We start from the raw sequence: 12,310 nt of genomic DNA, 5'->3' as shown, positions 1-12,310 counted from the left end.
CCTCTCACTGTTGTGCCCTCTCCCATTGCCGAGCTCCGGATGCGCAGGCTTAGCGGCCATGGCTCATGGGCCTAGCCCCTCCGCGGCATGTGGGATCTTCCTGGACCGGGGCACGAACCTGTGTCCCCTGCATCGGCAGGCGGACTCTCAACCACTGCACCACCAGGGAAGCCCCCTCTGCTGTATTTTTGAAGAGCTTGAGAAGGCTAGGTGTTAGCTCTTCTCTAAATGTTTGATGGAATTCACCTGTGAAGCCATTGGGTCCTGGGCTATTGTTTGTTGGAAGATTTTTAATCACAGTTTCAATTTCAGTGCTCACGATTGGTCTATTTATATTTTCTATTTCTTCCTGGTTCAGTCTCAGAAAGATTTGGTTTTCTAAGAATTTGTCCGTTTCTTCCAGGTTGTCCATTTTATTGGCATATAGTTGCTTGTAGTAATCTCTCATGATTCTTTGTATTTCTGCAGTGTAAGTTGTTACTTCTCGTTTTTCATTTCTAATTCTGCTGATTTGAGTCTTCTCCCTTTCTTGATGAGTCTGGCTAATGGTTTATCAATTTTGTTTATCTTCTCAAAGAACCAGCTGTTAGTTTTATTGATCTTTGCTCTTGTTTCCTTTATTTCTTTTTCCTTTATTTCTGATCTACATGATTTCTTTTTGCTAACTTTGTGTTTTTTTGGTTCTTCTTTCTCTAATTGCTTTTTTTTTTTTTTGTAAAAGGCGAAAGATTTATTCTATCTGAAGAGAAACCAGAGTATTCTAATTGCTTTAGTGTAAGGTTAGTGTTGTTTATTTGAGATGTTTCTTGAGGTAGGATTGTATTGCTATAAACTTCCCTCTTAGAACTGCTTTTGCTGCATCCCATAGATTTTCAGTCATCGTGTTTTCATTGTCATTTGTCTCTAGGTATTTTTTGGTTTCCTCTTTGATTTCTTCAGTGATCTCTTGGTTATTTAGTAACGTATTGTTTAGCCTCCATGTGTTTGTGTTTTTTACAGTTGTTTTTCCTGTAATTGATATTTCATAGTGTTGTGGTTGCAAAAGATACTTGATATGATTTCAGTTTTCTGAAATTTACCAAGGCTTGATTTGTGACCCAAGATATTATCTCTTGTGAAGAATGTTCCATGAGCACTTGAGAAGAAGGTGTAGTCTGTTCTTTTTGGATGGAAGGTCCTATAAATATCAATTAAGTCCAGCTTGTTTAATGTGTCATTTTAAGCTTGTGTTTCCTTATTTATTTTCATTTTGGATGATCTGTTCACTGGTGAAAGTGGGGTGTTAAAGTTCCCTACTATTACTGTGTTACTCTCAATTTTCCCTTTTATGGCTGTTAGTATTTGCCTTATGTGTTGAGGTGCTCCTATTTTGGGTGCATAAATATTTACAATTGTTATATCTTCTTCTTGGATTGATCCCTTGATCATTATGTAGTATCCTTCTTTGTCTCTTGTAATAGTCTTTATTTTAAAGTCTATTTTGCCTGATATGAGAATTGCTACTCCAGCTTTCTTTTGATTTCTATTTGCATGGAATATCTTTGTCCATCCCCTCACTTTCAATCTGTTCGTGTCCCTAGGTCTGAAGTGGGTCTCTTGTAGATAGCATATATATGGGTCTTATTTTTGTATCCATTCAGCCAGTCTATGTCTTTTGGTTGGAGCATTTAATCCATTGACATTCAAGGTAATTATTGATATGTATGTTCCTATTACCATTTTCTTAATTGTTTTGGGTTTGCTTATGTAGGGCTTTTCCTTCTCTTGTGTTTCCTGGCTAGAGAAGTTCCTTTAGCATTTGTTGTAAAGCTGGTTTGGTGGTGTTGAATTCTATTAGCTTTTGCTTGTCTGTAAAGGTTTTAGTTTCTCCGCTGAATCTGAATGAGATCCTTGCTGGGTAGAGATCCTTGCTGGGTAGAGTAATCTTGTTTGTAGGTTTTTCCCTTTCATCACTTTAAATATGTCCTGCCACTCCTTTCTGGCTTGCAGAGTTTCTGCTGAAAGATCAGCAGTTAACCTTATGGGGATTCCCTTGTATGTTATTTGTTGCTTTTCCCTTGCTGCTTTTAATATTTTTTCTTTGTATTTAATTTTTGTTAGTTTGATTAATATGTGTCTTTGTGTGTTTCTCCTTGGATATATCCTGTATGGGACTTTGCACTTCCTGGACTCGATTGACTATTTCCTTTCCCATGTTGGGGAAGTTTTCAACTATAATCTTTTCACATATTTTCTCAGTCCCTTTCTTTTTCTCTTCTTCTTCTGGGACCCCTATAATTCGAATGTTAGTATGTTAAATGTTGTCCCAGAGGTCTCTGAGACTGTCCTCAATTCTTTTCATTCTTTTTTCTTTATTCTCCTCTGCAGTAGTTATTTCCACTGTTTTATCTTCCATGTCACTTATCCATTTTTCTGCCTCAGTTATTCTGCTATTGATTCCTTCTAGAGAATTTTTAAATTCGTTTATTGTGTTGTCCATCATTGTTTGTTTGCTGTTTAGTTCTTCTAGGTCCTTGTTAAACATTTCTTGTATTTTCTCCATTCTATTTCCAAGATTTTGGATCATGTTCACTCTCATTATTCTGAATTCTTTTTCAGGTAGACTACTTATTTCCTCTTCATTTGTTTGGACTGGTGGTTTTTACCTTGTTCCTCCATGTGCTGTGTATTTCTCTGTCCTCTCACTTTGTTTAACTTACTGTGTTTGGGGTCTCCTTTTCACAGGCTGCAGCTTCTTAGTTCCCATTGTTTTTGGTGTCTGCCCACAGTCGGTGAGGTTGGTTGAGTGGGTTGTGTAGGCTTCCTGGTCGAGGGGACTAGTGCCTGTGTTCTGGTGGGTGGGGCTGGATCTTGTCTCTCTGGTGGGCAGTGCCGTGTGTTGGTGGGTTTTGGTGTGTATGTGAACTTAGTATGATTTTAGGCAGCCTCTCTGCTAATGGGTGAGGTTGTGTTCCTGCCTTGTTTGGCATGGGGCATACAGCACTGGAGCTTTGCTGGCCATTGCGTGGAGCTGGGTCTTAACGTTGAGGAGGAGATCTCTGGGAGAGCTCTCGCCAGTTGATATTATGGGGGGTCGGGAGGTCTCTGGTGGTCCAGTGTCCTGAACTCGGCTATCCCACCTCAGAGGCTCAGGGCTGACACCTGGCTGGAGACCAAGACCCTGTCAGCCACGTGGCTCAGAAGAAAAGGGGGGAAAAAAGAAAGAAAATTAAAATTAAAAAAAAATACATTAACATAAAAAAAAATTAAAAAAGAAGAGAGCAACCAAACCAATAAACAAATCTACCTGATAACAAGAGCTAAAAACTAAACTAAGGTAAACATGAGAAACAAATCAGTTGCAGACAGCAAACCCCAAGTCTACAGTTGCTTCTAAAGTCCACTGCCTCAATTTTGGGATGATTTGTTGTCTATTCAGGCATTCCACAGATGCAGGGTACATCAAGTTGATTGTGGGGATTTAATCCTCTGCTCCTGAGGCTGCACGGAGAAATTTCCCGTTCTCTTTGTTCGCACAACTCCTGCTGTTCATCTTTTGTTTTGGCCCCCCTTGTGCGTGTAGGTCGCCTTCAGGCATCTTTTGGGAAGTCTGAGGTCTTCTGCCAAGGTTCAGTACGTGTTCTGTAGACGTTGTTCCACTTGTAGAAGTATTTTTGATGTATTTGTGGGGAGGAAGGTGATCTCCATGTCTTAGTCCTCCGCCATGTTGAAGGTCCCCTCTTCTGAACTGTGGCCTGAAGAGCAAGCATATCTTCTACACCTGCTTATCAGAGGCCTTGCCATTCCATTGTAGGCATTGAAAAAATGGCTTTCCCTGGAGACTTTACAGAAGCTAGACAGACCCCTGGTTTGGGTGTACCACAGACACGCGGGCACCCAGGTCACTGAGGCCACAAGCACCGCCCAGGGTACTGACAAGCTGCAGGGCCACATTTAGCACAGGGAAGGAACCTGGAGGAGCTGCTCTTTGAATGCAGGCAACTCACGTGGAGCCTCAAGTGCAAGAAGACCAGGCCTCACATGGCTGTCTTTAAGTCTTTTATGACTGGTTATTTTTGATGATAGATATTATATATGAAAAATTAGAGAGGTAATTCGAAGCCTTAGATGCTGTTGCTCTACAGAGAAGATGTACCTTTGCCCCTGTCAGGTGCTTGGGCAGTAGCAATCCAGGATCACTGAATCCAGAAAGGCATTGAGATGATGTAAAGATTGGCTTCATTCCATCAGGGCAGTTTGTGGTTTGTCCTTCAGGGTCCCAACCTAAAGTGTTGGAGCCTAATAAAGGTCTCCCTTGGTGGACCCTGAGATCCAATTTTTATCTTCTTAGCCCTAGCTTCTTAACCTCTTATCTTCCTCTCCTGTAATTGAAAGAAAACCCAAAGGGAAAGAAAAGGCCCCACTCTCTGGGGTTCCCTTTCTCTTCCTGATCTTAGCTCTGTAATTGTACATTTTTGTCTACCTTTTCTAATTCTTAGCCAGAGGATCGATCCAAATTACCTAGTCTATCATTATTGGGATGGTTCCTTTATATAGTTCTGTTGGACATGGAACACGTTTGTGTATTTCTTTTTTATTTGAATTTTATTTTTTTTATACAGCAGGTTCTTAGTAGTCATCTATTTTATACACATCAGTGTATACATGTCAATCCCAATCTCCCAATTCATCCCACAACCCCCCTCAACCCAACCCCGCCACTTTCCCCCCTTGATGTCCATACGTTTGTTCTCTACATCTGTGTCTCAACTTCTGCCATGCAAACTGGTTCATCTGTACCATTTTTCTAGGTTCCACAGATATGCATTAATATGCGTTACTTGGTTTTCTCTTTCTGACTGACTTCCCTCTGTATGACAGTCTCTAGATTCATCCACGTCCCTGCAAATGACCCAGTTTTGTTCGTTTTTATGGCTGAGTAATATTCCATTGTATATGTGTACCACATCTTCTTTATCCATTCGTCTGTCAGTGGGCATTTAGGTTGCTTCCATGACCTGGCTATTGTAAATAGTGTTGCAATGAACATTGGGGTGCATGTGTCTTTTTGAATTATGATTTTCTCAGGGTATATGCCCAGTCGAGGGATTGGTGGGTCATATGGTAATTCTATTTTAGGTTTTTAAGGAACCTCCATACTGTTCTCCATAGTGGCTGTATCAATTTACATTCCCACCAACAGTGCAGGAGGGTTCCCTTTTCTCCACACCCTCTCCAGCATTTGTTGTTTGTAGATTTTCTGATGATGCCCATTCGAACTGCTGTGAGGTGATACCTCATTGTAATTTTGATTTGCATTTCTCTAATAATTAGTGATGTTGAGCAGCTTTTCATGTGCTTCTTGGCCATCTGTATATTTTCTTTTGAGAAACATCTATTTATGTCTTCTGCCCATTTTTGCATTGGGTTGTTTGTTTTTCTAATATTGAGCTGCATGAGCTGTTTATATATTTCAGAGATTAATCCTTGGTCCGTTGATTTGTTTGCAAATATTTTTTCCCATTCTGAGGGGTGTCTTTTAGTCTTGTTTATGGTTCCCTTTGCTGTGCAAAGGCTTTTAAGTTTAATTAGGTCCCATTCGTTTATTTTTGTTTTTATTTCCATTACTCTTAACAGGTGGATCAAAAAAGATCTTGCTGTGATTTATGTCAAAGAGTGTTCTTCCTGTATTTTCCTCTAAGAGGTTTGTAGTCTCCAGTCTTACATTTAGGCCTCTAATCCATTCTGAGTTTATTTTTGTATATGATGTTAGGGAGTGTTCTAATTTCATTCTTTTACATGTAGCTGTCCAGTTTGCCCAGCACCACGTATTGAAGAGACTGTCTTTTCTCCATTGTATATCCTGGCCTCCTTTGTCATAGATTAGTTGACCATAGGTGCGTGGGTTTACCTCTGGGCTTTCTATCCTGTTCCATTGATCTATATTTCTGTTTTTGTGCCAGTACCATATTGTCTTGATTACTGTAGCTTTGTAGTATAGTCTGAAGTCAGGGAGTCTGACTCCTCCAGCTCCATTTTTTTCCTCAAGACTGCATTGGTTATTCAGGGTGTTTTGTGTCTCCATACAAATTTTCAGATTTTTTGTTCTAGTTCTGTAAAAAATGCCATTGGTAATTTGATAGGGATTGCATTGAATCTGTAGATTGCTTTGGGTAGTATAGTCATTTTCACAATATTGATTCTTCCAATCTAAGAACATGGTATATCTCTCCATCTGTTGGTATTATCTTTAATTTCTTTCATCAGTGTCTTATAGTTTTCTGCATACAGGTCTTTTGTTTCCCTAGGTAGGTTTATTCCTAGGTATTTTATTCTTTTTATTACAATGGTAAATGGGAGTGTTGCCTTAATTTCTCTTTCAGATTTTTCATCATTAGTGTATAGGAATGCAAGAGATTTCTGTGCATTATTTTGTATCCTGCAACTTTACCAAATTCATTGATTAGCTCTAGTAGTTTTCTGGTGGCATCTCTAGGATTCTCTATGTATAGTATCATGTCATCTGCACACAGTGACAGTTTTACTTCTTGTTATCCAATTTGTATTCCTTTTATTTCTTTTTCTTCTCTGATTGCCGTGGCTAGGACTTCCAAAACTATGTTGAATAATAGTGGTGAGAGTGGACCTCCTTATCTTGTTCCTGATCTTAGAGGAAATCCTTTCAGTTTTTCAGCATTGAGAATGATGTTTGCTGTGGGTTTGTCGTGTATGGTCTTTATTATGTTGAGGTAGGTTCCCTCTATGCCCACTTTCTGGAGAGTTTTTATCAGAAATGGTGTTGAATTTTGTCAAAAGCTTTTTCTGCATCTATTGAGATGATCACATGGTTTTCTTCAATTTGTTAATATGGTTTATCACATTGATTGATTTGCGTATTTTGAAGAATCCTTGCATTCCTGGGGTAAATCCCACTTGATCGTGGTATGTGTTCCTTTTAATGTGTTGTTGAATTCTGTTTGCTAGTATTTTGTTGAGGATTTTTGCATCTATATTCATCAGTGATACTGGTCTGTAATTTTCTTTTTTTGTAGTATCTTTGTCTGGTTTTGGTGTCAGGGTGATGGTGGCCTCATAGAATGAGTTTTGGAGTATCCCTTCCTCTGCAATATTTTGGAAGAGTTTGAGAGGGATGGGTGTTAGCTCTTCTCTAAATGTTGGATAGACTTCACCTGTGAAGCCATCTGGTCCTGGACTTTTGTTTGTTGGAAGATTTTTAATCACAGTTTCAATTTCAGTGCTTGTGATTGGTTTGTTCATATTTGCTATTTCTTCCTGGTTCAGTCTTGGAAGGTTATACCTTTCTAAGAATTTGTTCATTTCTTCCAGGTTGTCCATTTTATTGGCATAGAGTTCCTTGTAGTAGTCTCTTAGGATGCTTTGTATTTCTGTGATGTCTTTTGTAACTTCTCCTTTTTCATTTCTAAGTTTATTGATTTGAGCCCTCTTCCTCTATTTCTTGAGGTGTCTGGCTAAAAGTTTATTAAATTTGTTTATCTTCTCAGAACACCACCTTTAAGTTTTATTGATCTTTGCTGTTGTTTTCTTTGTTTCTGTTTCATTTATTTCTGCTCTGATCTTTATGATTTCTTCTGCTAACTTTGGATTTTGTTTGTTCTTCTTTCTCTATTTCCTTTAGATGTAAGGTTAGATTATTTGACATTTTCCTTGTTTCTTGAGGTAGGCTGGTATAGCTATAAACTTCGCTCTTAGAACTGCTTTTGCTGCATCCCATAGGTTTTGGATCGTTGTATTTTCATTGTCATTTGTCTCTAGGTAGTTTTTGATTTTGTCTTTGATTTCTTCAGTGATCTCTTGGTTATTTAGTAATGTATTGTGTAGTCTCCATGTGTTTGTGTTTTTTATGTTTTTTTCCCTGTAATTGATTTCTAATCTCATAGCATTGTGGTCAGAAAAGATGCTTGATATGATTTCAGTTTTCTTAAATTTACTGAGGCTTGATTTGTGACCCAAAATGTGATCTATCCTGGAGAATGTTCCGTGCGCACTTGAGAAGAAAGTGTAATCTGTTTTTGGACGGAATGTCCTATAAATATCAGTTGTATCTGGTCTGTTGTGTCATATAAAGCTTGTGTTTCCTTTCTTATTTTCATTTTGGATGATCTGTCCATCGGTGTAAGTGAGGTGTTAAAGTCCCCCACTAATATTGTATTACTGTTGATTTCCTCTTTTAAAGCTGCTAGCAGTTGCCTTATGTATTGGAGGTGCTCCTATGTTGGGTGCATATATATTTATAATTGTTATATCTTTTTGGATTGATTCCTTGATCATTATGTAGTGTCCTTCCTTGTCTCTTGTAACGTTCTTTATTTTAAAGCCTATTTTATCTGATATGAGTATTGCTACTCCAGCTTTCTTGTGGTTTCCATTTGCATGGAATATCTTTTTCCATCCCCTCAGTTTCAGTCTGAATGTTTCCCTAGGTCTGAAGTGGGTCTCTTGTAGACAGCATATATATGGGTCTTGTTTCTGTATCCATTCAGCAAGCCTGTTTCTTTCGGTTGGAGCATTTAATCCATTCACATTTAAGGTAATTATCGATATGCATGTTCCTATGACCATTTTCTTAATTGTTTTGGGTTTGTTTTTGTAGGTCCTTTTCTTCTCTTGTGTTTCATGCCTAGAGAAGTTCCTTTAGCATTTGCTGTAGAGCTGGTTTGGTGCTGCTGAATTCTCTTAGCTTTTTCTTTTCTCTAAAGGTTTTGATTTCTCCATCAAATCTGAATGAGATCCTTGCCAGGTAGAGTAATCTTGCTTGTAGGTTCTTCCCTTTTATCACTTTAAGTATATCATGCCACTCCCTTCTGGCTTGTAGAGTTTCTGCTGAGAAGTCAGCTGTTTATCTCATGGGAATTCCCTTGTTTGTTATTTGTCCCTTGCTTCTTTCAATAATTTTTCTTTGTGTTTAATTTTTGCCAATTTGATTATTTATGTGTCTCGGCCTGTTTTTGCTTGGATTTATCCTATATCGGACTCTCTGCACTTCCTGGACATGGGTGGCTATTTCCTTTCCCATGTTAGGGAAGTTTTTGACTATAATCTCTTCAGATATTTTCTTGGGTCCTTTCTCTCTCTCTTCTCCTTCTGGGACCCCTATAATGCGAATGTTGTTGCGTTTATTGTTGTCCCAGAGGTCTTTTAGCCTGTCTTCATTACTTTTCATCCTTTCTTTTTCTTCATTCTGTTGTGCAGCAGTGAATTCCACCATTCTGTCTTCCAGGTCACTTATCCGTTCTTCTGCCTCAGTTATTCTGCTATTGATTCCTTCTAGTGTATTTTTCATTTCACTTATTGTGTTGTTCATCTGTGTTTGTTTGTTCTTTAATTCTTCTAGATGTTTGTTAAACATTTCTCGCATCTTCTCGATATTTGCCTCCATTGTTTTTCCGAGGTCCTGGATCATCTTCGCTGTCATTATTCTGAATTCTTTTTCTGGAAGGTTGCCTATCTTCAATTCATTTAGTTGTTTTTCTGGGCTTTTATAGTGTTCTTTCATCTGGTACGTAGTCCTGTGCCTTTTCATCTTGTCTGTCTTTCTGTGAATGTGGTTTTTGTTCCATAGGTGTAAGATTGTAGTTCTTCTTGCTTCTGCTGGCTGCCCTCTGGTGGGTGAGGCTCTCTCTGTGTGTTTCTTAAGTTTACAATATACTGTCCTATTTGGGCCTGATCTTTTTATTTTATTTTTTTATTTTTTTAACATCTTTATTGGAGTATAATTGCTTTATAATGTTGTGTTAGTTTCTGCTTTATAACAAAGTGAATCAGTTATACATATACATATGTTCCCATCTCTTCCTTCTTGCATCTCCCTCCCTCCCACCCTCCCTATCCCACCCCTTTAGGTGGTTACAAACCACCTAGCTGATCTCCCTGTGCCATGCAGCTGCTTCCCACTAGCTATCCACCCTACATTTGGTAGTGTGTATGTGTCCATGCCACTCTCTCACTTTGTCACAGCTTACCCTTCCCCCTCTCCATATCCTCAAGTCCATGCTGTCGTAGGTCTGTGTCTTTATTCCCATCCTACCCCTAGGCTCTTCATGACATTTTTTTTTCCCTTAGATTCCATATATATGTGTTAGCATACGGTATTTGTTTTTCTCCTTCTGACTTATTTCACTCTGTATGACAGACTGCAGGTCCATCCACCTCACTACAAATAAGTCAATTTCGTTTCCTTTTATGGCTGAGTAATATTCCGTTGTATATATGTGCCACATCTTCTTTATCCATTCATCTGTTGATGGACACTTAGGTTGCTTCCATGTCCTGGCTATTGTAAATAGAGCTGTAATGAACATTTTGGTACATGACTCTTTTTGAATTATGGTTTTCTCAGGGTATATGTCCAGTAGTGGGATTGCTGGGTTGTATTGTAGTTCTATTTTTAGGTTTTTTTTTTTTTTTTTGCGTTACGCGGGCCTCTCACCATTGTGGCCTCTCTTGTTGCGGAGCACAGGCTCCGGGTGCGCAGGCCCAGCGGCCGTGGCCCACGGGCCCAGCCGCTCCGCCACATGTGGGACCCTCCCATACCGGGGCACGAACCTGTGTCCCCTGCATCGGCAGGCGGACTGTCAACCACCAGGGAAGCCCTATTTTCAGTTTTTTAAGGAACCTCCATACTGTTCTCCATAGTGGCTATATCAAATTACATTGCCACCAACAGTGCAAGAGGGTTCCCTTTTCTCCACACCCTCTCCAGCATTTATTGTTTCTAGATTTTTTGATGATGGCCATTCTGACCAGTGTGAGATGATATCTCATTGTAGTTTTGATTTGCATTTCTCTAATGATTAATGATGTTGAGCATCCTTTCATGTGTTTGTTGGCAATCTGTATATCTTCTTTGGAGAAATGTCTATTTAGGTCTTCTGCCCATTTTTGGATTGGGTTGTTCATTTTTTTGTTATTGAGCTGCATGAGCTGCTTGTAAATTTTGGAGATTAATCCTTTGTCAGTTGCTTCATTTGCAAATACTTTCTCCCATTCTGAGAGTTGTCTTTTGGTCTTGTTTATGGTTTCCTTTGCTGTGTGAAAGCTTTGAAGTTTCATTAGGTCCCATTTGTTTATTTTTGTTTTTATTTCCATTTCTCTAGGAGGTGGGTCAAAAAGGATCTTGCTGTGATTTATGTCATAGAGTGTTCTGCCTATGTTTTCCTCTAAGCGTCTGATAGTGTCTGGCCTTACATTTAGGTCTTTAATCCATTTTGAGTTTATTTTTGTGTATGGTGTTAGGGAGTCTTCTAATTTCATACTTTTACATGTACCTGTCCATTTCTCCCAGCACCACTTATTGAAGAGGCTGTCTTTTCTCCATTGTATAATCTTGCCTCCTTTATCAAAGATAAGGTGACCATATGTGTGTGGGTTTATTTCTGTGCTTTCTATCCTGTTCCATTGATCTATATTTCTGTTTTTGTTGGGCCTGATCTTAACTTCATTTATGTTAGCTTTCGTTTTCATTTCATTTCATTTCATTTTGGAGGACTATTTTTATGTTTATGACCCTCATTCATCATTAGATAATAAATGTATACATTCTTTATAAACTTTTTTTTTCTTTTTAATGTTTATGGGTTTTTTTTGTCTCTTTTTCGTTTATTGCCTGAAGGAGTTACTAGTCCAAGTTAAAAGCAGACCCCAAATGGTTACATTATACAAGCTGTGAGGTTTTTAAACTTGTGACAGGGGACAGAAGGAAAATTCTACTCATTGCAAGGAAATCCTCTCTTAAGCTTCAGTGAGCCAGAAGCACTTAAAACCCATGAACCTTGAGCTGATCGTCCTTACCCAGTCTAGTCTCTACGAGGAACTGGCATATATTTTTGATGTCCTTGTCCTGATCACCCTGTAGCTGAATTACTTCTCCATATTCTGAATGCTCAATTACAGTACCATTGCAAGCAAATTTCTTCTTAAACGCCTTCGCTAGTTTCTTTTTATCGTAATCATCAGTGATCCCTTGGACAGTAGTAAGGGTCTTCCTGCCGTTTTCCTGTTGAATTCTTATATGGATATAATCCTCAGTGCCAGCAGGAAGCAGATCATCACCCTTGCATCAGCAAAGGGGTAGATAGTGTGGAGCTTCTGGATAGTGGACATACGATGCAATCCCTTTTCCTCGGTGGAAACGGCCTGTGGAAGGCGGCGGCTGGAGAAGGCGGGTTGTGGGGACAGAGTGTTGGGAAGCGAGGGGGCTCAAGGGGGAGGCTGCTGAGTCCTTGGTGGCGGCTCAGTGACTGGGCTATAGAGTATTTTTAAATCGTCTAAATAATACAGTATTAAGGATATT

General features: G+C 39.1%; 1 protein-coding gene and 1 pseudogene across 3 annotated transcripts in view; one reads left to right on the top strand and one right to left on the bottom strand.

Annotated features, from left to right (window-relative positions):
• Positions 1 to 12,310, top strand: part of UBE2Q2 (ubiquitin conjugating enzyme E2 Q2) — a 72,222-nt gene that overhangs the window by 40,140 nt on the left and 19,772 nt on the right. The gene's annotated exons all lie outside the window — the stretch shown is intronic.
• LOC309818417 (eukaryotic translation initiation factor 1-like) lies at positions 11,774 to 12,147 on the bottom strand (annotated as a pseudogene). The gene has a single exon. The product of its transcript is annotated as a eukaryotic translation initiation factor 1-like (transcript).

This window comes from Grampus griseus (assembly GCF_964374135.1).
Source record: "Grampus griseus genome assembly, chromosome: 2".
NCBI lineage: Eukaryota > Metazoa > Chordata > Mammalia > Artiodactyla > Delphinidae > Grampus > Grampus griseus.
Note: the sequence above shows the minus strand (reverse complement) of the source record. Positions and strands in the feature narration are given on the sequence as shown.